Source organism: Salminus brasiliensis, chromosome 6, assembly GCF_030463535.1.
Source record: "Salminus brasiliensis chromosome 6, fSalBra1.hap2, whole genome shotgun sequence".
NCBI classification, from domain to species: domain Eukaryota; kingdom Metazoa; phylum Chordata; class Actinopteri; order Characiformes; family Bryconidae; genus Salminus; species Salminus brasiliensis.
In genome coordinates, this window is record NC_132883.1 from 43,258,324 (window position 1) to 43,284,656 (window position 26,333).

The following is a 26,333-nucleotide window of genomic DNA, read 5'->3' on the forward strand; positions in this document are numbered from 1 at the left end:
CAAGCTCTAATTTACTGACATCAATGACATAAAAAGCTCTGACTGAGTGCTTCCCCTGCTGTGGATAAACGTGAATCAGGTTCTCCTCACATTCAGCCTCCTTCATTCCTGCTGTGTACGGTATAGAGCTGCTGTTCTGCCTGAGCTCGGTCCTGCCGTACAGGAGATGGTCAATAAGCAGCGCGAGGCTGAGTTTACGATTAAAAGCCCGTCTTTTCATCCTGAGGGCGAAGTGGTTCTCACGGCTGCTCTGATCAATTTAATTTCACACATCATTATGTCAGAATAAATATTGTCCCTTTTTGCCTCCGGATAAGTGCTGCCTCTGTTTCCCGTTCTTGAGCTTTTCTTTTCTCTTATTTCTGGTTGCTTTTTGATATGGACAGAATACCAGGACTGGGTTTCGCGATTGCGGGACGGCCGCTAGCTTCCGTTATAGCGTTATAGCGTTATACCGTTATAGCTTCCGTTATAGCTCGCAGTTAGCATGTCAGTGTGTGAGTAGCGTGATAGCTGGAAGTTGGCAAGTTCAGGGTTAGCATGTGAGTTTGTGGTAAGCTTGCTAATTGGCGAGGGTTAGGTTTTGCAGGGGTTAGGTTGTGGTTAGCATGTAGGTCATGGTCAGCATGTTGGTTTGTGGTTAGCATGATAGTTTATAGTTAATTTGTTAATTTGTGGTTAGAGTGTTTATCCACTGTTAGCTTTGCTGTGTAAATATGATATACGCAACATAATACTGTATATTATTGTAGTGTATATTACAATAATATATATTACAATAATAATACAATAATATATTATATGTCTATAATCTCCAGATCACTGTTCTGCCCTGTTCAGCCTTGTTCGGTCCTGTTTGGTCCTGTTCAGCCCTTTTTCGGCCATTTTTTCCCTGTTCTGACTTGTTTGGCCCTGTTCGGGCCTTTTCAGCCGAGTTTGGTCTTTTTTCCGACCCTGTTGGGCCTTGTTTGGCCCTGTGTAGCCCTTTTTGGCCTTTTTTTGGCCATGTTCAGCCTTTTTCAGCCCTGTTCAGCCTTTTTTAGCCCTGTTCGGCCCTTTTCAGCCGTGTTTGCCTTTTTTCTGCCCTGTTGGGTCTTGTTTGGGCCTGTTTAGCCTTGTTCGGCCATGTTCGGCCCGGTTTGGTCCTGTTTGGCCCTGTTCTGCCTTGTTTGGTTCTGTTCGGCCCTTTTCAGCCGTGTTCGGTCTTTTTTTCGGCCCTGTTCGGCCTTGTTTGGCCCTGTTCGGCCTTTTTCAGCCATGTTCAGACGTTTTCAGCCCTGTTCGGCCCGGTTTGGTCCTGTTCGGCCCTGTTCAGCCGTGTTGGGCCCTGTTCGGCCTATTTTAAGTCAAGAGTTTGTCCTTGCAGCTCTAAGCTCGCACTGTAGGGGACTTTGAAGGTGTTAAGGAGTCACTGAGTGACTGTTTTCTTCTTCATGCGTTTTATCTTATCTCTCCTCACTGTCGTTTGTCCTTGCTGCGGCTTTGCGTCCCTCGCTGCGCTGCTGCGAAACGGAATGAATGGACTGGATTTCTTTTTTTTTTCTCCACGATTTCCTTCCTTTCATCTCTCTGTGTCTCGCTCGTCTCCTGCAGCTCCATGCTAATGCGACTAGCTGTTTTTTTTTCTTCTCCAGCGCCAAGTCTCTATCTCTTCCTGCCAGTACGCGGGGAGTAGCAAAGGCTAATTGAATAGCATGGTTGTAATGGGCCAGATTTAATTGACCCTAGCCCTCGTGGAAAAACCAATTAGGAAAGGAGGGGTGGCCTCCTCCTAAATCGACAGCCTTCGTACCTGCCGGCTTTCGGGAGGAAGAACCCGACGTGCAATTTTCAGCGCGTGTCTGTGTGCTGTGGCTGGTGCTTGGGCCCCTTTGGCGGCGCGCCAGGCCTAAACCGGGGACAAATAGGCCCCTCGCTGGTGTAAGCCAGATTCACAGAGCGCCAAACATGCTCATTAATACTGATGGAGGGGAGAGAGCATGGCATTTTCTCTCCCACTGCTCGCTCGCACAATACGGGATTTATCAGCCTCAGCTTGTGCCCACAGTGGATGAACAATAGGACACAACAAAAGGAGCTCAGCTCGGCCCTGAGCCTCGCTGCTGAAATCGTACCGAGAGGTTGGCATTAGGGTGGGCATCTTGGGGCAAAGCTGATGTTTTCCAGTAACCTGCAATAGTGTTAGCTCAGATTTCTCCTCACACCTTTCTGAACTTTTACAGCAGTTGTATGATGTTTTCATTTAGAGCAGCTTACAGTTACAATCAAAATGACTCACCCCACTGCAGACTGCAGTCTCAGAATTATTCGACCCCTTCTGGCACCATTTGCTGTCCTCAAGGCACCATTACCGGACACTAGCATTAGCGGACGTTCTCAGAAGGTAAATAAAGGAGTTCTGCATAAAGGTTCTGCAGTGTGGAGCTATTTTACAGTGGAACCTGAAAACAGACCATTATATCTGACCCTTTATAAAACTCACACTGAAACGCTCTGTTTTACCAGCGGGAGAACCGGAGAACCGGCCCTCGCCTTTCTCTGTTCTTAAAACAGCACAAGAACCCATTCAGAACCGAGTGGAGGCTAACGCTAATGCTAATACACATACGCTAACTATAGAAATCCCAATCGCACACACACACATTCACCCACTATAAACCAGTTATTACACACCATCAGTCCAGAGTGTGTAGCACTACACACACAGGAGGTGATCAGACTGCAGTGTTGTAAAGGAGCTGGGAGCTGATTGGTCAGGAGGGAGGAGAGTCAGACTGGATTATCAGATATTAAACACTATAAAACAGTGATTTTAAGAAAAGTCTGACTAAACTAAAACAGTCCGAAAGTCTGATTATAGAAACTGATCCTGAAAATAAAGGATTTAACTGAACTGATTAATCAGTAGCATCTGATCTAAACTGTGGGTCTGAATCATTATTTATACACACCTGAAGATCAGATCGGATCTGTATCAGCCCTAGATACAGGCCTTTAGTTCGGGCCAGATTAGACTGAATTGTCATTGTGTATGTACTGTTATGATCACTGCTGTTGGCATGTCTGCTGAGCAGTTTCATGAAATGCTTGAAAATGCTAAGCTAAACTTACGAATGAAAAGACTGAAGAAACGTACTGTAATCAGACAGGGCTGGCAACGTCTTCTCTTTGCTGGACAACACAGGACACATTTTGGACAGGTTGCTTTTGCGCTTCCATGTGATTTTTATAAGCGGTGTGGCAGATCAAGATGTTTTAATGTACTAACAGTTACATTATATATGTATGTATGTGTATATATATATATATAAACATTTTTTTTCTATAAAGTCTATTTTTTCTTGGGTGTGTTATGAACCAAAAACATAAATTTGTTAATTTCATCACTATTTTCAAAATGATCAAAGTAAAATCTGTTTTATTTCACTGTGCCTTAAAAACCATGTGGTTTCCGAGAACGCTACCCCAAGATTAACATTAAATACTGCTCAGCTGTGCACCACTTTACAGGGCATGAAAAAGGCAAACCGAGCTCTGTCACCTTAACTCCACTGTGGCCCAAACACTGCTTGTTAGCACGATTACAGAAATGCTTATGAAACGCACTCATGCCTTTACAAAACGCCCGATCTTTCTTATAGTCTCAGTGCATTCACACGCAGAGGGAGTGTGTGTGTGTAAGAGGCAGAGAGAGAGAGAGAGCGAGAGAGAGAGAGAGAGACTTACCAGAATGAAAACAAAAGTGGCAAAAGTGGGCATGATTATGTGGGTGTACTGACATCCATAATGCTACCTAAACACCTAAATCCCCATAGACGGGCTAGTAGAAATTAGCCTTACAGACACTGAGGTACTTTATTTTCATTTAGTTATATTAATGCTAAATAAACACTTAAATATACTATAAATTAGTCTGAGAGCTGCTGAGGTTATTTCTGTTAAGTTAGTTAGCTTAATGCTCACTAAACACCTAAATCCCCATAGACGGGCTAGTAGACATCAGCCTGAGGTAACATCTGGTAATTGAGTTAGCTTATTGCTAAATAATCATGTAAATACCCATAGATGGGCTAGTAGAAATTAGCCTTACAGACACTGAGGTCATTTATTTCAAGTTATTTATATTAATGCTAAATGAACACTTAAATACCCATAGATGAGCTAGCTGAGGTCATTTCTGTTAAGTTAGTTAGCTTAATGCTAAATAATCACTTAAATACCCATAGATGGGCTAGTAGAAATTAGCCTTACAGCTGATGAGGTAATTTTGGGTCATCTAGGTAGCTTGATGCTAACTAAACACCCAAATCCCCATAGACTGGCTAGTTGACATAAGACTTAGAGTCGCTAGGGTAATATCTGGTTATTTAGTTTAGCATATTGCTAAATAATCACGTAAATACCCTAAAATGGGCAAGCAGATATGATTCTTACAGCCTCTGAGTTTTTTTTTTAGTTACTTAACTTAATGCTAGATGAACACGTAAATACCCATAGATGGGCTAGTAGAAATTAGGCTTACAGCTAATGAGGTAATTTCTGGTCATCTAGTTAGCTTGATGCTAACTAAATAGGACATACCCATAGATGGGCTAGCAGAAATTAGTCTGAGAGCTGCTGAGGTAATTTCTGTTAAGTTAGTTAGCTTGATGCTAACTAAACACCTAAATCCCCATAGACTGACTAGTAGACATAAGCCTGAGGTAATATCTGGTAATTGAGTTAGCTTATTGCTAAATAATCATGTAAATACCCATAGATGGGCTAGTAGAAATTAGCCTTACAGAAGCTGAGGTAATATCTGGCAGTTTAGTTAGCTTATTGCTAAATAATCATGTAAATACCCATAGATGGGCTAGTAGAAATTAGCCTTACAGCCGATGAGGTAATTTTTGGTCATCTAGTTAGCTTGATGCTAACTAAACACTTAAACACCCATTGCTAACTAAACACCCAAATCCCCATAGACTGGCTAGTTGACATATGACTTAGAGTCGCTAGGGTAATATCTGGTTATTTAGTTTAGCATATTGCTAAATAATCACGTAAATACCCTAAAATGGGCAAGCAGATATGATTCTTACAGCCTCTGAGTTTTTTTTTAGTTAGTTAGCTTGATGCTAACTAAACATGTAAATACTCATAGATGGGCTAGTAGACATAAGCCTGAGGTAATATCTGGTAATTGAGTTAGCTTATTGCTAAATAATCATGTAAATACTCATAGATGGGCTAGCAGAAATTAGTCTGAGAGCTGCTGAGGTAATTTCTGTTAAGTTAGTTAGCTTGATGCTAACTAAACACCTAAATCCCCATAGACTGACTAGTAGACATAAGCCTGAGGTAATATCTGGTAATTGAGTTAGCTTATTGCTAAATAATCATGTAAATACCCATAGATGGGTAGTAGAAATAGTAGAAATTAGCCTAGAAATTAGCCTAGCAGCCGCTGGGTCTGTTTCTATTTTAATTTCGTTAGCTTAATGCTAAATAAACACTAACATTCACGTAGACGGGATAGAAGGAATTAGCCTTACGTACGCTGAGGTCATTTCTGTTCAGTTGGTTAGATTAATAGGTCCTGTTCCACAGAGGCAGCCCTATTCTACTGACAGTGCTTCTCTACAGGCACTAGACAGGCTGTGTGTTTGCTTTTGCACATCTGTGTCAGCAAGTTTTCCGTGATATGAGCGCTGTGACCGAACCGGGAGCTCTTTTGTGATTTGGAAAAGGACGGGCAACTGCTGAATTGTTGTTGTGTGCCAGACTTATGTAATGTAGACCGGCAAAGACTGGTTCCTAAATCCCACAGAGACGGTGGGCCCCAGGCCCTCTCTCCTGGGTCCCCCTTTCTCTCTTTCCTTTGCTCTTGCAACCTTTCGTGCTCTCTCTGGCTGAGGACAGCCAGTGTCCAGATGTCCATTTGCGTTACGTGGGTTAGCATGCTGCCAGGCCGCAGGGGGAAGCTAGTGCTAATTGCCCGCTGGCGGGGGGTGAGAACCATGCAGCTGGGGACGGTTGGTGCTATAAATACCCCGGCTGAGTCTCACTCTCTCTCTCTGTCTCTATCTCTATCTCTCTCTCTCTCACTCTCTCACTCTCTATAGAGGCCCAATGGCAGTGCAGCACCACCGCTCCTCTCCCATCTGAGCCCCAGCCTGCAGCTCCACTCCTGACTCGCACCGGCTCTTCCTGCCTACTGCAAGGGAGCACAGCTTCAAGGTTACCGTCACTGCCAGGCAGCCAGAAGCTCCCTTTTACATGCATTAAAACCAGGGGTTTGGCCCAAAATCCAGTTTGCACAGTTTTCGGCCTTTAAGCTGAATAAAAAAAGGGCTGAAGTTTGCTTGTGTAGTTTAGCCTTGGTGCTACACGGCTAATGTAGCTACCGGCTGGGTTGGGGTAAGGGGGAGATTTTTAGGCTGATTCATTGTTTAAACCTGTAATTATGCTGTATTTGCACATTGCATGTCCAAAAGTCTGTGGACACCCCTTTTAATGAATGCATTCAGCAACATTAACCTAATGGCACCATGCTGCCTGATGCCAGGCGTGGGCTAGAGTGGGGGTATAAAGCCCCCCAGCACTGAGTTCTCTGGAATGATGGTTGGTGCCCCATCCAATACTTTTGGGATGAGTTAAGGAGTTGATGTTAGTTGACCTCACTAACGCTCTTGTGGCTGTATGCAATCAAATCTTGACAGCAGTGCTCCAAAAAAAATCTAGTAGAAAGCCTTCTTCCCTGTCCCGGTACTTTTGGACGTAGCTATTTCTATACACAGAACCTGTGGAGAACGAAGCGAGTGTGTGTGAGCTCCAGAAATGACCTGACCTGAGATCTGATCTACTGAACTCACAGCCTCTGGATGAGGGTGGGCAGGGTTTCCCTCAGCCCTAAACCACAGATGGGGTTTTAGCTGATGAGATAGGACACACACACACACACACACACACACACACACATGCGTGTGGAGTGATAAAATAAGCAGTGAAACACACACGTGTGTGTTTGTGCAAATGCGGCCGATGCAGCCGTCACCCAACCATGCTAATCGCTCCGGTCTAAATTTAGCCGTGCAGAATAGGTCTTGTCTTAATAAGTTTGTCTCTGCAGTGTAGCGTTTCCGAGGCCCTGTCTCCAAGACAAAGCCGCTCCCAGGTTCCACATGACTGCAGCCATGAATTAGTAAGTGCTGTTATTGTTTCTGCTGCTTCCTGTGCCCAGTGAAGGGCCAGGAGGACAGGCTAAGTGGCCAGCAGGCTACAAAGCATGTTTGGAGTTCGGGGTGCGTTTGAAGTGGGCAGCGTGTTTGGCTTTAGTGCATCGTATGTACTGCATTTATAGACTCTTTAACAATATGTGACCTTTAATCTTTAGTGATGTGTGAATCTTTAGTGATTCAGTGAATCTTTAAATCTCAGATCTCAGATTTCATCACAATCTGGTTGATTTTAGTTGATCTGGAGCTGATTTTCCTTTCCTGAAGTCCTGCACTGGATTTCATACAGGACCTGTTTAGGTTAATTAGTACAAAAGAATAGTGTGAATATATTGTGGAGCATTTCTATTGGTCCATTTATCATGAAATAATTGCCAGATTCACATTAATGTTGAGAAGTGAAAAACTAGCTCATCTCACAGCTTTTAAGCCAACTCTGGAACGTTTGGCCTGATTTTCTGGGCCATTTCTGGGTTCTTCCTGAAATGAATTCCCCCATAAACACACTTTTAAACACGTGGGATACCAATGGAACCACCTAGCAACACCCTAGAAACTACCATCATAGCACTGCTACTACAGCTAGATTTACATTTAGATTTCTGACAACAAATAGAATCAGCAACTCATGTAATTTGACCAAGGGTGCCTAAACTTTTGCATAAGACTGTATACACACACATACAAACACTAGAACTGCACAATTCACCCTACTAACCATGCACCAGTTTCCTCACAGCATCCTACCAAGCATCTGGGAGAACATAGCAAGATCCTGGCAGCAGCCTGGGACACCATAGCAACTACCTAGCAACATCATAGCAACAACCTGGTGCACTGTAGCAACTAGCATACAACATTCTAGCAGCTACTAAAGAGATTCCATAACAAGATCCTAGCAGCAGCCTGGGACACCATAGCAACTACCTAGCAACATAATTGCAACCTGGTGCACTGTAGCAACTTGCATACAACAATCTAGCAGCCACTAAAGAGTTCCTATAGCAAGACCCTAGCTACTTCCGGGACTCCATATCAACCATCTAGCAGCTACCTAGCAACATCATAGCAACAACCCGTAGCACCATATGATCTAGCAGGCAACATCCTAGCAACCAATCGAGATCTCATAGCAAGATCCTAGCAGCTACCTTGAGGCATCATAGCAGCTACCTAGCAACATCATAGCAACAATCTGGTGTACCATATGAACTAACAGACAACATCCTAGCAACCAGTAGAGATCCTATAGTAAGATCCTAGCAGCTGCCTGGGACACCATATCAACTACATAGCAACAACCTGGACCGCCATAGCAACTAGCATGCAACATTATAGCAGCCACTTAAGAGATCCAGATAGCAAGATCCTAGCAACTGCCTGGGACACCATATCAACACCCTAGCAACATCATAACAACAACCTGGTGCACTGTAGCGACTAGCATGCAACGTTCTAGCAGCCACTAAAGAGACTACCTGGGACGTCATATCAACCACCTAGCAATACCCTAGCAACTTCATAGCAACAACTCGTAGCACCATATCTGTGATCTAGCAGGCAACATCCTAGCAACCAGTAGAGATCCTATAGCAAGATCCTAGCAGCTGCCTGGGACACCATAGCAAATCCCTATCCATTCTCTAGCACCAGTATAGCAACCGCATTGAACAACACTGGACAACATGCCTAGCAACCGCCTAATAATACCACAGCAACCACTGGGGCATTGAATAAGCTGCACAATCACTGCTTTTTCCTTAGGAAATGTTTGCAACTGATAATGATTCATTCTAGCCATCCAAAATTGATGGACCTGAATGCCCGCCCTCCAGTCGATGCCTCCCTATGCAGCAATGCATTTTTCACCCACAGAAGGTATCTGGGACACATCGATTGGAATGTTTTTAGGAAGTTGTTCTGGGTTTATATTACTGCCTATTGCTTGATGAATGATTCGAGTGAGTGTGGCTGCGCTTTTGGCTTCGCACGGGGTGTAAACTAAAGTCACCCCAATATAGCGCAGCACTGATGAGGGAATAGAGATCCGCTTCGGCCACAGTCTGGGTTTCCTTTTATTCTGTAAAAGTAGTTATTTTATGATGTTCTCTGTCAGCACTAATCTGCCTTCAGAGCGTCCTGTAGCAGTGGTAGCACTTTCTTATCGGCGGGTGGGTGTGTGGGGGGCCAGCAGAGGGGGTTAATAAGCAGATAAAATGATGGTGAAGTCACATGGCGAGTTATGAGGAGCAGTTGGACTGTGGAGAGAGTGAGCGGAGTGTTTCTTGAGTGGCGTGGCTGTAGTGTAAGTGTGTATGCTGAATGTTTGGATACGAGTCTGGCAGCGAGTTGAAATTCATGAATAGCATTACGTTTTACTGCCACGGAGTGCACAGCCCGAGCGGAGCATCTGGTGTGCACTGTCTGCTGCATTTATATCAGCGGCCTACCAGCACAGGGCAGCCCAGCGCGTGTGTAGGTGCCTGTGTGTACGTTTCCACATTACGGCCTGACTGGTTTGGACATGAAGAAAAAAGGCCATTATAAATAGAGCTCATCCTGCTTTTGTTGGAGTAACAGTCTCTACTGTCCAGTCTCTTTCTGCTAGATCTTGAAGGAGGATTGCTGAGAGGATTTGATTGATTGCATTCAGAGACAAGAGTGCTTGTGAGGTCAGGATGTTGGATGAGGATCACCACCCGACCTCATCATCCCCAACTCATGGCAAAAGCACCACCATTCCAGAGAATACAGTTCTTCCACTGCTCCACAGCTCAGTGCTGGGGGGCTTAATACCCCTCTAGCCCACTCCTGGCATTAGACATGATGCGAATAGGTTCATCTCCATGTTCCAGAGAGTCCTATTCTATTGGCAGTACTTCTCTACAGGGACTACACAAGTCAAGCCATGTGTGTGTGTGTGTTTCAGTGCACATCTGTTTCAGTGTCAAATGGTGCAACTTCAAGTTGCTGAATGCATTTGTTAGAAGGGGTGTCCACAAACATTTGGACACACGGACACACATATATATTTTTTTTTATTATTATTATTTTTTTTTTTTAATGCTATGCCCTATTTAGATTTTTGTAATATCAAGGCTATGCGTGTACATTGACGTGCAGACGTATCCATTGTGTGTGTGTGTGTGTTTATGTGTGTGGGTGTGTAATTTAAGCTGCTTATGGCTGTTGACTTTTGACCCATTAGAGTTCTAGGGCAGGTGTGGATGTTTACCATATGGCACATTATATGTATTTAGACTTCACACACAAATACACACACACACACACACACAGACACACACTCTGACAAGCCTGTCTGTCTTTGTCTGTGAGAGTTCTGGTAAATGGTGCTGTTACACACTGTTGATTTGTGCCCAGTGGCCACCTGTTCCAGTCAGGCCTTACTGCAGCTCACTCAGTACAGGAACTGTAGCAGACTCAGACACACTGCAAACACGACACACACACGCGTTGGTTTTTAGGCCTTGGCAGGACGTGAGTTTGGAAAAAACACGGACAGCGATTTATTGGTAATTTTCTATGGTAACTTTAGCTTGAGAACTTTCTAAAATGTAAACTTTCTATGGAAATGATGGGAACTTTGGGAATTTATGGGAATTTATTGGAATTAATAGGAAATATTGGATAATTTAAAGGAACTATATTATACACTATCCTTAATGTACCATTTTTTTTTTCAGACTTCAGACAATATGATACACATAACAATACAAATAAATATACCTTGGGAATTAACAGGAATTAACAGGTAATTATGGGAATTCTTGGGAATAAATAGGAATAAAATGGGAATATTCAAAGCTAAAGGTGAGAAACTTATATAAGCATATAGTTATTAAAAAATACTAAAGCATAATCTTGGCTAAAATAATTAGATATGATACCAAAACAGTTGAATAGCAAAGCTGCTCCTCAATCCTAGGCACATGGCACGTTACACACTGCAGGGCTATTGAGAAGACCACACCCCCTACATCCACTGTCCATTCCTCCATCACATGTACAGCACATGTCCAGATGATTTCTAGAAATCTAGCCAAGATTATGCTTCAGTAGATATTTTACCAACTATATGTAAGTTTCTCCCCTTTAGCTTAGAATATTCCCATTTTATTCCATGGTATCACTGTCATTGGATGGTCACTTGTAGATGCCCTACATCCTAATCAACCCTAAAACCTAACCTAACCCTAACCTAAACCTTAAACCTAAACCTAAAAGGTCCAGATTTTGAAATATGTTCAAAAGACAATGTTTTTTTGGGGGTGTTCTAATTTTTTCACATGACTGTAATATACCACACACACACACGTGCATAGAAAGAAACACACAGATGGATGCTTATCTTACAATTAGGCTTACTACCCACCTCACACGGGTGGTAGGTGGGCTAGGTGGGTTCCAGGTGGGCTTGGGCTCTGAGTGGGTTTGTACATGATGTTGTTACTGGGACCCATTTGGGCTTTCATCGTTGGTCCCCATCGTTACAGCCCACCCTTATCTCACATGGGTCCCATCTGAGCCCCATATGCAGTATACAACCTAAATGGGGCCCATGCTTAACCCCTCCTGGTCCCATCGCTGACCCTGGTGGGCATCCATATGTGTATAAGCCGTTCTGATTTCCAGTTGGTCTACCCATACCGACCCCACATGGACATGTTAGCTGGGGATAAAGCTGAGAATATATGTGTGAGGGAATATTCAGAGACAGAAGCTCAGGGACATCCAGAGCACAGTGAAGCACGGACCCTACAGACAAGTGTTCATCTATCTGTACAGTTCAGTGAACAAGCTGTGTTTGTGTGTGTGTGTGTGCTTTGCAGAAGCTGAGGAGCGAGCTGTTCCCCCTGCACATAGCGGACCTGCAGGCGTATCGTCTGCTGGAGGACCGTCAGCCCCCCGTCCCTCTCAGCATCAGCCAGCTCAGAAAACAGCACAGACTACTGGTCAGTTTACTCTTTCAGTCCGTCTGTGTTGTTTGTTCCTTCTCTAGTCTGATCCAATCGTTTATCCATTTGAATGTGTGTCCAGTTTATCTGGACTGATTTAGGGATACTTTTGGCTTAAAGGCTTTTCTGCACCTTCAAGTTGTGGTCGATCATGTTGTGGTCAACCTAGCCGATACCCAGTCCATTAAAATACGCCCGAATCAGCCTGAAACCAAATTCATTGAGATGGATTGAGCCATCCCTGAACAATGAGTCTGTATTACAGTATTAGAAACCATATAAGTGAGTCTATTTGAGATACACTATATTGACAAAAGTATTGGGACCCCTGCTCATTCATTTGTTTGATCCAAAAGATGTCTCTACTGTCCAGCGAAGAAGGCTTCCTAATAGATCACCATCCCACCTCATCTCCAACTCCCCAACTCATCCCAAGAGTATTGTGTGGAGCACCAACCATCATTCCAGAGAGCACAGTTCCTCCACTGCTCCACGGCTCAATGCTGGGGGGCTTTATACCCCTCTAAGGGTTTATATGTCTGCTCCAGAGAGTCCTATTGTATTGGCAGCACTTCTCCACAGGGACAAGAGAAGCATTTGCACAACAGTGTCAGCCATGGGAGCCACTTAAAGGAGCTGAATGCATTCACTGGAAGGGGTGTCCACAAATATTTGGACATTGGTAATGTAGCTGATACCCAATCCATTTAAATATGCCTGGATCAGTCAGGGCTGATCCCGAGACCACAAAAGCAAGTCTGTTAGAGACTGTTACTGAAGTGTGTGATGATTTAGGTATGCAGGTACAGGGCTGGATGCTAATTGGTGGGATATAAACTCCTACCACTCCTGGCTTCAAACACCAAACCTGTCGAGGCTGAGGGACTATATTTGGATTAAAAGTGTGTGACCTTGAGCACGGACCAGACTATCGCCTTAGTATGGGATATTACAGATTTTCTGCCCGGAGAGTGGACGGTCAGGAAAGAAGGCTGAAGATCTGTGTCACGCATGAGAATGATTGGCGTTTGAGCTCTCGGCGTGTCTCCATGTGCACTGAATTTTGTGTGAATGGATCGAACAGATTTATCTCTTTCTCACTTACACACACACACACACACACACATACCTTGGCCCAGTGGAGGCTGCTTGTAAGTCTTCAGGCTTCCCCTGTGATGTGCTGGGTCTGAAGTAAATGAGGTGCATTGATCATACTCACACACTCACACACACTCACACACACACACGCCCAGTCTCGTCACGTACTGTCTCCCGTCGGAAGCTGCTTGTAAGTCTCGAGGCTACCCCTGACGCTCTGCACTCAATGTGAATGAAACCCATTGATTAGCTTTCAGTATGTGGTTGCACACATATATACACACACACTCACACACTCCTACACTCATGCACACTCACTCACTCACACACTCACATCCCAGATTCACAGAAGAAGCCACTACAGACTACAGACACTTCATCTAATTGGGCTTTTATTAATAGGGAAAATGTTGTACATCAGATGAGAAGCTCGTTTTTTAGACATGTAAGCTGTTGCTGTGCAAAAGTCTCAGACCCCCTCATGTCTTTCATTTTCAGTCAAAACCTCAAGCCCCTCATCGTTCAGCTTCAGGTATTTAACAGAAAATGAAAAAGGAGGCACTAATGTCAACATCTGGATCTAATATCAGAGGTTTGTGCGTTCAGAGCTCCACCTTTACCTTTATCACAGCTTCCACTCCTTCAGTGTTTGTGCAGGGAGATCTTTCCACACCTCCAGAGTTCAGCCATAGCAATTCAGGAGCATGTTCTGCTTCTCATTGTCCAGATCCTCTCAAACACATTCAACAGTGTTGAGGACTGGACTCTGGACAGTCTTAGAACTGAGCAGAGAACTAGGGGTGTTTTCTTCTTCTCAGCATTCAAGTCATTCCTAATGATGCTGAGGTCTCGACTTTGCGACGGTCCGTCCATTGTTCTGAGAACAGTGGCCTCTTCAGCAGTTTAACGGTCTTAGTGAGAACGTCTCGATCAGCCACAGCGTTGAGTTGTCTTCTCACAGTGGAAAGCTTCCATTCTCTTCAGGAGACTCACTTTCAGTGTTTCTGCAGGAATACCTCTCCACCAGCTCAATCACCTCCACATTCTTTCAGATCTGCAGCGTTGAGTCTACACTATGATGTTCTGATGAGCTTGAGCTTCTCCTCTGTCTCAGTTGTTTTGGGGGCCATCTGATGGGGGCAGTTTTGGTGGTCTCCTAGGCTCTTCACAGTTAGATTATCTTGTGTATGAAACATCTCAACAATAAGGATCAACTCTGAGGTGCTGCTGCTATGACCCGAGGATCGCTGGTTCAAATCCCAGGTCATGAGCAGCCGGAGCCGGAGAAAGCACAATTAGCTCCCGCTCTCTCTCTCTCTCCCCACATCACTTCAGTGTGATTCTGGCCGGCACGGGGGCCAGCTGGGTACCCGGAGTACCTGGAGTGTGTTGGTTGCCTGGTGATGTGGCATTAATGGCAGTTTGAAAAGAGGCGGCGGCTGGTTGTGCATGTGTCAGTCCTCACCCTCACAGTGTCGGGAGCATTGCACGTGATAGGGGGTGAGTACTAACAAGCAGGTTGGGTAATTAGTTAAATTAGGCTAAAAAATGTTGGGGAAAAAATATATTATATAATAATTATATTATAATTAAATTATATATAAATTGTTTGTCAGTAACTGATGCTTTGACAAACAGGATCTTGATTACAGTGAGTGTGTGTGTGTGTGTGTGTGGGCATGAGCACATGTGACTCTTGCTGGAGTCACATGTGCTCAAGCCTGCCCACTCCAAGCACCAGCATGTCCCTCTCTTTCTCTCTCTCTCTCTCTCTCTCTCTCTCTCGCTCTCTCTCTCTCTCTTTCACATATGTTGTCTTACTTCTCCGTCACCGTGGACACGAGATGCTGTGCCACTTTTACCTGTTGGTTGCTAGGTAACCGGCTCTGTTGCCGTGTCATTAGGCTTTTTTATTTTTTATATTTCTTTATTGCCCAGTCACTGGAAAGAAGATGTGTGTGTGTGTGTGTTTGTGTGTTTATGTGTGTGTATGTTAAAAGATAGCGAGTCATCAGGTTCTTAAATAATTGTTTTGGCAACAGTGATTTGTGCCGTTGCTCATGTGTGAAAGGAATTAAGTGTTAATGGAAAATTGGCAGCGCGGAATGGCATTCTGATAACAAGCTCGATCCGCTTAACACTTTGCGTGGGAGGGTGTGTGAGCATGTGTGGATGTGTGTGTAGATGTGTGTATGTGCGGTTTTCTACATTTTTAGGACTCGAGTGTCCTGATTTTGATTTGAGTAGATTTGTTATGAAAGACAGGTAAAACCTACATGACCAGCACAGTGCTCCTAACAATGGAAAATTACTTTTGTTTGTTTAATTTTTATTTTTAATTTTTTTTGTACTTTTTATACCATAAAAATTCTTAAAAATATATATATTTTATGTGACCCCCCCCCCATTTTTGACCGTCAATTACCCAACCCGTTCGTACTCTCTACCGACACCAGTGAGGGAAGACCAACACAGACCCCCTCCTGATTTTTCAAACTGTTGCCGATGCAACAATACCGAGCTCTGACGCTCCAGCCTGCAGACGCCAGTGAGGGCCAACACCGCAGAGAGGCGATGTGGGGAGAGAGAGCATCATCTACCCACCCTGGAGAGAGCAAGGCCAATTGTGCTAGGGCGAGCATGACTGGGATTCGAACCAACGATCATCTGATCATAGTGACAGCGTCTTAGTCTGCTGGACCTCTTAGTTTATGTTGTATTCCAGGTCACTTTGCAGCATTTCTGTTGGTCCTTTATCCTAAAATCTTGACACAATTCAAGTCATAGAAGAACGTTTTAGGCACTGATGTGGAATTAGAAAAGAAAAGCTGCTTATCTGGACAGTAAGTGTTTATTTCCTCAGTAAAACACTGATATTACAATAAACACATTAATGCACATTCCTACAGAAAGTCGTGAGGCGATCCAGGCATTTTTATGTACAACTAGCCATTGTGTGTGTGTGTGTGTGTGTGCTGGATGGTGCTTTTTAAGACCTGTGTTGTCCCCCATACTAAATGTGCTATTATTAGACTATTATAAGCCAAAACACACATACACACACACACACACACACAGGCACATGCACACGTGCACACACTGTGGGCTTGCCCATGTTTACATGGTTAGTAATGAAATTAGAGAGATGTGGTGCCCACACTGCCGGCCCCCAGCTCTACCGTAATTGAATTATTCTACTTATTAACGCTCAGAAGGAGATAGACCAGCCAGACACCCTCTCTCCTGCTCTCCCTCTCTGTCTGGCCCTCGCTCTCCCTTTTCCTCTCTTTATTCTCTGAATGTCTCTCTCTCTCTCTCTCTCTCTATCTACCTCTTACTGGCTCTCGTTCTCTTCTTCTCTTGGCTCCTTCCAGCTTTTGTCACTTTAATAAGCAATAAATAATAAATAAATAAATAAATAACCTTTTTCTTATTACACTGTATGGACAAAAGTATTTGGACACCTGCTCATTCATTGTTTCTCCCGGAATCAAGGGTATTAAAAAGAGCTTATCCTGCTTTGTGTTTGAGGTCACGATGCTTGGTGATGATCACCACCCCGCCTCATCCTTTTCCCCAACTCCCCAACTTATTCCAAAAGTACTTGATGGAGCACCATCCATCAATCCAGAGAACACAGTTCTTCCACTGCTCCACAGCTCAGTGCTGCTTGGGGGCTTTAATAACCCTCTAGCCCACGCCTGGCATTAGGCAGCATGGTGCACATATGTTCTTCTGGTTTATCAGCTCCAGGGAGTCCTATTCTTTTGGCAGTACTTCTCTACAGGGACTAGACAAGCTTTGTCACAGCAAAGGGTGCAGCTTAAAGAAGCTGAATGCATTCATTAAAAGGGGTGTCCACAAACAAATGGACAAAGCTGAAGCTGGAAGAAGAGAGCCGAAAAGAGAGGAGAGCTGCTGCTTTTGGACAGTGATGGTGCCCTTGTCAGATCTCTCTCTCTCTCTCTCTCTCTCTCTCTCTCTCTCTCTGTCTCCCTAACTCTGTCTGTATCTCTCTCTCTCTCTTCCTTTCTCATTGGCTGTCATGCTGGAGGGGATGAAGAGAAGAGATGGAAGGAGGGGGGAGTGACACATGAGGAATCATCACACCCTAAAATCTCTTCTTTCTCTGCCAACTTCCTCAATCGCTTTCACTCTGTCCGCAGGAAAGGTCATTAAAATTTCACTTAGCCCGTGGGTGCTCACTCTCGCTCTTTCTCTCGCATGCGCTCCCTCTCTCTCTCTGTCTCTCTCTCTCTCTCTCTCTCTCACTCTCACTCTCTCTCGTGCTCCCTTTGAATGAATGGGACTCTGAATAATGTAACCAGTTTTAACAAGATCATAAAAACCTCCATCCAACATTCATAAGCCGGTTAGGCTCAACGAGGGGTCCTGGGAACTGCGGAGTTACACACAGTGAGAAACACACACTTGTTCAGGACACACAGCGAGCCCAAGTGGCCCAAATCTGGTTCAGTGTACTCGTCTTGTACTTCGGATTTTAGTTTGTTGTGGGGAATTGATGAATTTAATAAATTCATAGTTTGGTGAAAAGACCCCTGCACTGTTAAAAGTAGAGGTCCCCTGAGGAACTTTTGGAGATTCTGTGGAGGAACCTCTTCAGGTGCCTCAAGGAACCTTTATATGCTAAGAACCTTTTCTTGAAGGTTCCTCAAAGCACCTTAAAAGGTTCCTCCACGGTTTCAAATCAAAGAAGCTCCAAAAGTTGCTCAAAGATCTCATACTTTCCACAGTGTAGAACCTCAAACCGTGTTTATCTTGTCACGGCTGAGTCATGAAAGTTGGAAGATCCCGAACTGTGAACTTCAAACTCAGCTCTTCCTCCTTCAAAAGAACATCAAGCAGAACCAAAACAGAGCTGTGAAACAGGCCGATTCCAAAACCCCAAAACTGTTACATCACAGTCTTGACCTCCAACATTTGCACAAGCCCTGCCCACTAGAGAAAGCTCTAGTCAAATTGGAAACAGCTTCCTTGTATTTCAACTCAGTGGCCGCTTTATTAGAAACATCTGCCTAGTGCTTGATTTCTGTGGAGATTGCAAGTGGCGATCATCGGGGGTCCAAGCACCTCACGCCAGTGCTTTTAGATTGGCCTTATTTGTAATAGATGTGGGGTCTCACAGGGAGATTTTTGGACTGTGTATGTTAATCTCAATGGTACAGGGGTTTGTCTTCCGCACTTCGTCTTGCTCCCTGCTCATGAGCTCATGTCTCGTCTGAGAAGCAATGAATTTATTTATTCAGTAAAAAAAATTGAAAAAGGAAGGTCCTGTAGGTTTTTCTGCTTTTCTCAGAAACACACACACACACGCACACGGAGGCACTCCTCAGAGGAAGAGTGGAGGATGAAAGAGTGACGCAGGAGGGAGGGAGATGAGAGAGGGATGTCTGGAAGCGAGGGATGAGAGAGGAGAAATCAAAGAGCCGGTGCTGTAGAGCCTCCGCTGTGGCTCCGCCTCTCCAGCTGTGGGCAGGAAGCTGAAACTGAAACTCTGCTGTTTATTAACATAATACACCACTTTATTCGAAACACCTACCTAGTGCTTCCACTTACTGGCCACTTTATTAGAAACACGTACTTAGTACTGTAATACAGTCCGAATGCACTGTAATACAGCCTGAATGCACTGTAATACAGTCCAAATACACTGTAATACAGCCTGAATGCACTGTAATACAGCCCGAATGCACTGTAATACAGCCCGAATACACTGTAATACAGCCTTAGTACACTGTAATACAGCCTCAACACACTGTAATACAGCCTTAGTACACTGTAATACAGCCTTGAAACACTGTGATACAGCCTCAATACAATGTAATACAGCCTTTATAAACTGTAATACAGCCTTTATAAACTGTCATACAGCCCAAATACACTGTAATACAGTCCGAATGCACTGTAATACAGCCCGAATACACTGTAATACAGTCCAAATACACTGTAATACAGTCCGAATACACTGTAATACAGTCCGAATGCACTGTAATACAGTCCAAATACACTGTAATACAGTCCGAATGCACTGTAATACAGTCCGAATACACTGTAATACAGCCTGAATACACTGTAATACAGCCTGAATGCACTGTAATACAGCCCAAATGCACTGTAATACAGCCCGAATACACTGTAATACAGCCTGAATACACTGTAATACAGCCCGAATACACTGTAATACAGCCTGAATACACTGTAATACAGCCTGAATGCACTGTAATACAGCCCAAATACACTGTAATACAGCCTGAATGCACTGTAATACAGCCTGAATGCACTGTAATACAGCCTCAATACACTGTAATACACCCTTTATGCACTGTAATACAGTCCGAATGCACTGTAATACAGCCTTAGTACACTGTAATACAGCCTCAACACACTGGTCCTAAATACACTGTAATACAGCCTTGAAACACTGTGATACAGCCTCAATACATGTAATACAGCCTTTATAAACTGTAATACAGCCTTTATAAACTGTCATACAGCCCAAATACACTGTAATACAGCCTCAATACACTGTGATACAGCCCGAATACACTGTGTAACGGGGGTATATTGGGGAATTTACAGGCAGCACATTAAAACACACAATGTTTTTACATAGGGGTCGCTGCGTGTGGGTGGGAGTTTAGTCAGTGGGGGATGGTGTGTGTGTGTGTGTCTCCTCTGAGGCTGTGAGAGCAGAATGTGACCTTCATAAGCAGATGAAATACACTGTGAGCTACACACACGCACACACACTCACTCACACTCACACACACTTACATTGATTTCTGCAGCAATTACTGCCATTCTGGTCCAGCCAGTGCATAAATATTGATATTCTGTGCTAAGACGTGTGCAATGCTGCGTGTGTGTGTGTGTGTGTGAGAGTGTGTGTGAGAGTGTGTGTGTGAATGTGAGTGTGTGTGTGTGAGTGTGGCTAGCTCTTTTTTATTTCTCTCTTCTCTCCTTTCACTTTATTTACATGTGACATTTTCTATCAGCATGAATCTTCTTCACTCTCTCCGTCTCGCACTCTCGCTCTCTCGCTCTCTCGCTCTCTCTGTTCTCTTTCTTGCTCTCTCAGCCACTTTTCTCTCTTTCACACTCACACTCTCTCTCTCTCTCTTCTTTCTCTCTCTCCCTCTCACTCTTTGGTGTCTCTCTTTACTCATCTCTTCTTTTGACTCTCAGCCCCTCTCTCTCTCTCTCTCTCTCTCTCTTTATCTCATTTCACTCTTCGATCTCTCTCCCTTTTCTCTCACTCTACCTCTCTACCCCTATCTCTCTCTATCTCTCTCTCCCTCCAGTAGACAGTGTCAGACATCACAGTGAGAATGCAATTCCAAATCTGTAACATCTAATTTTACGCTATCAGAAGGAGGGACACGTTCAATCTCACTGGCCTTAATTAGATCTCTGTCACTGGAGGTGTGTGTGTGTGTGAGTGTGTGTGTATATGTGTGAGGGTGAGAATTGCTCCTCCCGAAGTGAACGACAGAAACATTGTATATACTGGTGTGTGTTTATATATATGAATGGTATAGTATGCATTAAATAAGTTCAGGCATCATCAGGTTTAAGTAGATAGTTTGGCAGGAATCCAACAGTAAAGGCATTAATGAATGTGAACTTTACAGGATAACGAGACTGTCTTTAACTATCAGTCCACCTTAACGTACTTGACTGTAACCAAGCAGCGACCGGAGACCACGAAAACAGCTACAGCAGTCTAAAATGACCGTATGTGCAGAATTCCGACGTGTTGGAGTGATTGACGCTTCAGAGGGGGCGGTTCAGCAGGTCCGAGCTGACGGAAGGAGCTGGTTTTTCATGTGGTGTGTAACGTATGTTCAGAGACCCACTGCATCCAGAAAATCAGAGGAGCAGAATCAGAGGGTGTGTGAAGTGGCCACTGCATGTTCAGCACCCTGGACAGCTCCCTCTGAAAACTGTGGGTTTTGACAGTAGCTGTCCACAAGAGACTCCGCTACACTCTTCAGCCACAGGGTTCTTCAAGTTCTCTGTTAAACACAGCGCTTATACACTTCTGAAAGAACAGGGTGTCTCAGCTGTGAGAGTGTCTACCTGTAAAACTATATAACATTAGAATAAACCCAAATAAACATAAAGTCAGTGGTCAGTAAGCGTGTCTACCTGTAATTAACTCTATATAACATTAGAATAAACCCAAATAAACATAAAGTCAGTGGTCAATGAGAGTGTCTACCTGTAAAACTCTATTTAACATTAGAATAAACCCACATAAACATAAAGTCAGTGGTCAGTGAGAGTGTCTACCTGTAATTAACTCTATATAACATTAGAATAAACCCAAATAAACATAAAGTCAGTGGTCAGTGAGAGTGTCTACCTGTAATTAACTCTATATAACATTAGAATAAACCCAAATAAACATAAAGTCAGTGGTCAATGAGAGTGTCTACCTGTAATTAGCTCTGTATAACATTAGAATAAACCCAAATAAACATAGTCAGTGGTCAGTGAGAGTATCTACCTGAAGCTAACTCTATATAACATATATATATATTCTTCTCTGGGCAGTAGAGACAGTTACTCCAACAAAAGCAGGATCAACTCTTTTTAATACTCTTGACTTTGGAAGACAGAGAATGAGCAGGCGTCCCAATACTTAATACTTTTGTCCCTATAGTGTACGTATAAAAGCTTCCCCTACGTTCTGTCTTTCAGTCTCTCCTTCTTTCGCTCACGTGTCTGATATCAGAGAGAAAGGCTGTCTGTCATCATTTCATTGTCGTCTCATCGGTGAAGATGAATAAATGATGATGAATAAATGATAAGCATGAATTATTAACACTCAACGTTTATGGCCGCTGCTGCGCGAGCGCCGCATGTTAGCGCTGAGATATGGAGCTTCTTTTCTGAATTACGCTGCAGATGAGAAATGTACAAAAACGCCATAAAGTTTTAGTGGCAGTTCATGTTAGCAGAGCGTGTTTTGGTGCTGCGATCGCAGAGTCAGCGGAGCAGCCGTAATGGTAGTAAATGGCCCTGCTGATGGCCTATTTGTCCTTATTAGAGGAGCTGATTGGTCTGCTGCCTTTGGTCAGTGCCGCTGTGGGGAGGATATGTGGACCCAGCAATTTAAATCTCTGGGGATTCAGTTCAGTTCAGTTGTGATTCTTTAGGAGTTGATTCAGTACAGGATGAAATGTCCGATGTAACCACAGTTTGATTCAGTTTGATTGTTTTTGAAGTGGATTGTACAATCACACTCAGAATGATTCAAATAGGTTTATTAGCAAAACTTTTACAAACGTCTGGCTGTTTGCAATAAACCAATCAAACAAGACCAATTTAAATATCCCAACACAACTAATAGAACAAGAGCTTTTTCCAAATTCCACACAGATACCATTTTTAATGACGACCCCAGTCTCAGAATTACTCAACCCCCTCTTTAGGACTTAGTAGGGAACCCTTCTACTGTTCTGACCTGCCGCAGGAGTGATGCACACCCAGACACTAGCTTCTAGCAGCGTTCCTGAGGAATCTCAGCCCATTCCTCATGAGCAGTGGCCTCCAGTTCACTAATATTCTTGGGTTCGCTGCTGCAGCCGCCTTCTTCAAATCTCACCAAAGATTTTCTATGGAGTTCAAGTTTCAGGCGAACGTGACGGCCACTCCAGAATCTTCCAGGACTTCTTCTGAAACCAGGCCCAGGTATGCCTGGGATCATTGTTCCATTGGAAGGTCCAATGACGCCCAAGCTTCAGATGTTTTCACCTAGGATTTCCTGATATTTGATTGAATCTGTCTTGCCCTTCCACACGCTGCATGTTTTCCAGTGCCAGAGGAAGCAAAGTAGCCCCAGAGCATCACTGAGAGCAGTACCGCCATAATATGCCTTATTCTTGCTTCTCCTGATATACCACTGATCCATAGGTCTGAAAGGGTTTTTTGTTGTGTTACATATAAATAACACTTTTTGTTGTGTTATTGTTGTGTTATGTGTTACTTCTTTGGTCTTCAGAAGCTACATCCCATCACAAGCTACAATTTGGCCTCTTATAACACTTAAGCTTTGGGCATTCCTGGTCTGTCTAGATAGCTTATAAAAAAACATATGCAGTAAGCTATTTTCACCCCTTAATATTCTCCCCCGGACTTGATTATGATTCCAAAATCGATGCATTTACAGACCTGTGTGGACCCCGGGTTGGTAGGTGTGTGTGCTTGTTGTGGCTGATTTTCATGGTAACTCAATCAGTAGGTCTGGGATCATTGCACAGCTAAATTTCACCTGAACTGAGGGGTTGAGTTACAGGCGTTCTGCTCAGATCCCCAACCAGACACTTCTGGAAGATTCTGTGGTGTTTTAACTGACCGGTCAGGAGAGAGACTTACTAGTGCCGGACTTGCCGTGTGTGTGTGAGAGAGAGAGAAAGAGAGAGAGAAAGGCTTAGTCATATTGACTAGAGAGTGTGTGTGCATGTGTGCTTAAGAGTGGAAGGAGAAACTGAATGATTGCTGTCGTCAGCAGAGAGGACAATGAGAGAGATCACCCTGCAGTACTGCTCTGTGTGCGTGTGGGAGAAGGTAAGATAAAAAAAGAGGGATAGACTGAAAAGAGATTATACAGTATATATACATTTATATTGCAATAATGTAATGCATACGCTATAATGTTTGGGGGGGGGGGTATTGTCCTCTAGCTGATTCTTGGTGTTGGACATGGTGACCCTAAGTTCATGTGAACTGTGCAACTGGAGCTGTGTTATTTGTGCCTCACTTGGCCATTTGTAAAAGACAATTTTGGCTCGAGTTGAGTTGAAATGAGTTGAGATAAGGGGGATAGAGTTGAGCTGAACTAAGTTAAGATGAGTCAAGGCAAACTGTCGAGTTGAAATTGATTGAACTGAGCTGTGTTGAGCTGAACTGAATCAACAGTTGTGTTGAGTTGAGACAAGATGACTTGAGATACATTGAGGAGATGAGTTGAGCTGTGTTGAGCTGAACTGTGGAATGGAGAAGTTGAACTGAGCTGAGTTGAGCTGTGTTGAGCTGAACTGTGGAATGGAGAAGTTGAACTGAGCTGAGTTGACCGGAGCTGAACTGAATCTAGGTGAGGTCATTTGAGTTGAGTTGAGTTACGCTAAGCTGAGGTGAGGTCATTTGAGTTGAGTTACGTTGAGCTGAGGTGAGGTCATTTGAGTTGAGTTGAGTTACGTTGAGCTGAGGTGAGGTCATTTGAGTTGAGTTACGCTAAGCTGAGGTGAGGTCATTTGAGTTGAGTTGAGTTACGCTGAGCTGAGGTGAGGTCATTTGAGTTGAGTTGAGTTACGCTGAGCTGAGGTGAGGTCATTTGAGTTGAGTTGAGTTGAGTAGACTGAAGTTGAGCTGAGCTGAATTGACCGGAGCTGAACTGAATCTAGGTGAGGTCATTTGAGTTGAGTTGAGTTACGTTGAGCTGAGGTGAGGTCATTTGAGTTGAGTTGAGTTGAGTAGACTGAAGTTGAGCTGAGCTGAGTTGACCGGAGCTGTACTGAATCTAGGTGAGGTCATTTGAGTTGAGTTGAGTTGACTGAAGTTGAGCTGAGCTGAATGTGTTGAGTTAAGGTCAGTTGAGTTGAGTTATGTTGAGATGAGGTGAGGTTATTTGAGTTAATTTGACTTGAGTTAAGCTGAACTGAGTTGATTTGACTTGAGTCGAGTCAAGCTGAATTGAGTCCAGTTGAGTCGAGCCACGTTAAATTAAACTCAGTCAAATTGAGCTGAGTTGCCCTGAGTTGACTTAAGTTGAGCTGATCAGAGTTGAGCGTACTTGAATCGAGTTGACTTGAGCTGAGTTGAGTTTAGTCGAGTTGAGCTGACCTGAGCCAACTTTAGTTGATGTAAGTTAAATGAGGAGAGCTGAGTTGAGCAGAGTAGAGCTGACCTTGGTTGACTTGAGTAGAGTATAATTGAGTTGAGTTGAGTTGAATGAGTGGAGCTGAGCTGAACAGAGCAGCAGTTGATTTGATTCTGAGTTGAGTTGGTCTGAGCTGAGCTGATTAGAGTAGAGTTGAAGTGAGTGGAGCTGAGTGTGTAGTAGAGTGTTTATTAGTGCTGTAGTTGAGCTGTTCCCTCCTGCCCTGTAGCTGTATGACTGTAATCAGAACAACAGTGTCAGACACACTATTATAAGGGCTGATTCTAGTCTCTGTAAGCTGTGAGTGTATGAGCGCTCTGTATGATGCCGTCTGTGTAATGCAAAGGTCAATGTGTGTTCATGCATTCAGTGTGTGTGTGTGTGTGTATCACGGTTTGGAGGGGCAATGAGTCAGACATTGCATAACCTTCTCCATGGGTGTGTATGTTAGACGTATATGAGACAGGGAGGTCTGCTGTATCTGTATGTGTGTGTGTGTTTGTGTGTGTTTTAGGTCTTTAAGGGGACTAAATGTGACTCTGGTCATTATAAGGAACAGTGCATTTCCCCAGAACAAATAAACAACGCTGAAGCTGATGTTGACATGGACAGCATCACTGCACAAAGGCAGGAATACACACTAGTGTGTATGCACAGACAGTATTCATAAGCGGCTGATGAAAAGCACACATTGTGGTGTCGGTGTGTCGTTAGCTCATGTTACAGGCAAGCTCGTATAATTGATGAAGAAAGAAAGCACACTTCACTTCAGCCTTGTAAACGTAACCGAGCAGATGCTGTTCGATGGACACCAGAATCTCTGAGCAGCTCTTACTTTCACTGATAGATACATACATCACTAGGTCCATTTACCAGGGACTTTTATTTTATAACATACACTGCAAATACTATTTATTTGTGTCTTTTAATATGTAATATAATAAAAATATTTACCATGGTGAATAAACTTTAATATGGAAAAAAATTAATGCACATCAAATACCATTTATGTGTGAGTCTTTTATTATGTAAAAAAGCAGCAGATATTTCCACAGAGAAGGATTTAATTAGTAGAAATTGACTATAAAGGTTATATACCAGATTATACACACTTCAAATACCATACCATACCTT

The 26,333-nt window shown here is 43.7% G+C and overlaps 1 protein-coding gene across 7 annotated transcripts in view; it reads left to right on the top strand.

The window, feature by feature from the left end:
• Window positions 1-12,074: 12,074 nt before the first annotated feature.
• Window positions 12,075-26,333, top strand: part of rimbp2b (RIMS binding protein 2b) — a 119,021-nt gene continuing 104,762 nt past the window's right edge. For all 7 annotated transcript variants that reach the window (XM_072682490.1, XM_072682501.1, XM_072682495.1 and 4 more), the window contains exon 1: window positions 12,075-12,193. The gene's annotated coding sequence lies outside the window, so the exon portion shown is untranslated. The remainder of the gene's footprint in view (window positions 12,194-26,333) is intronic.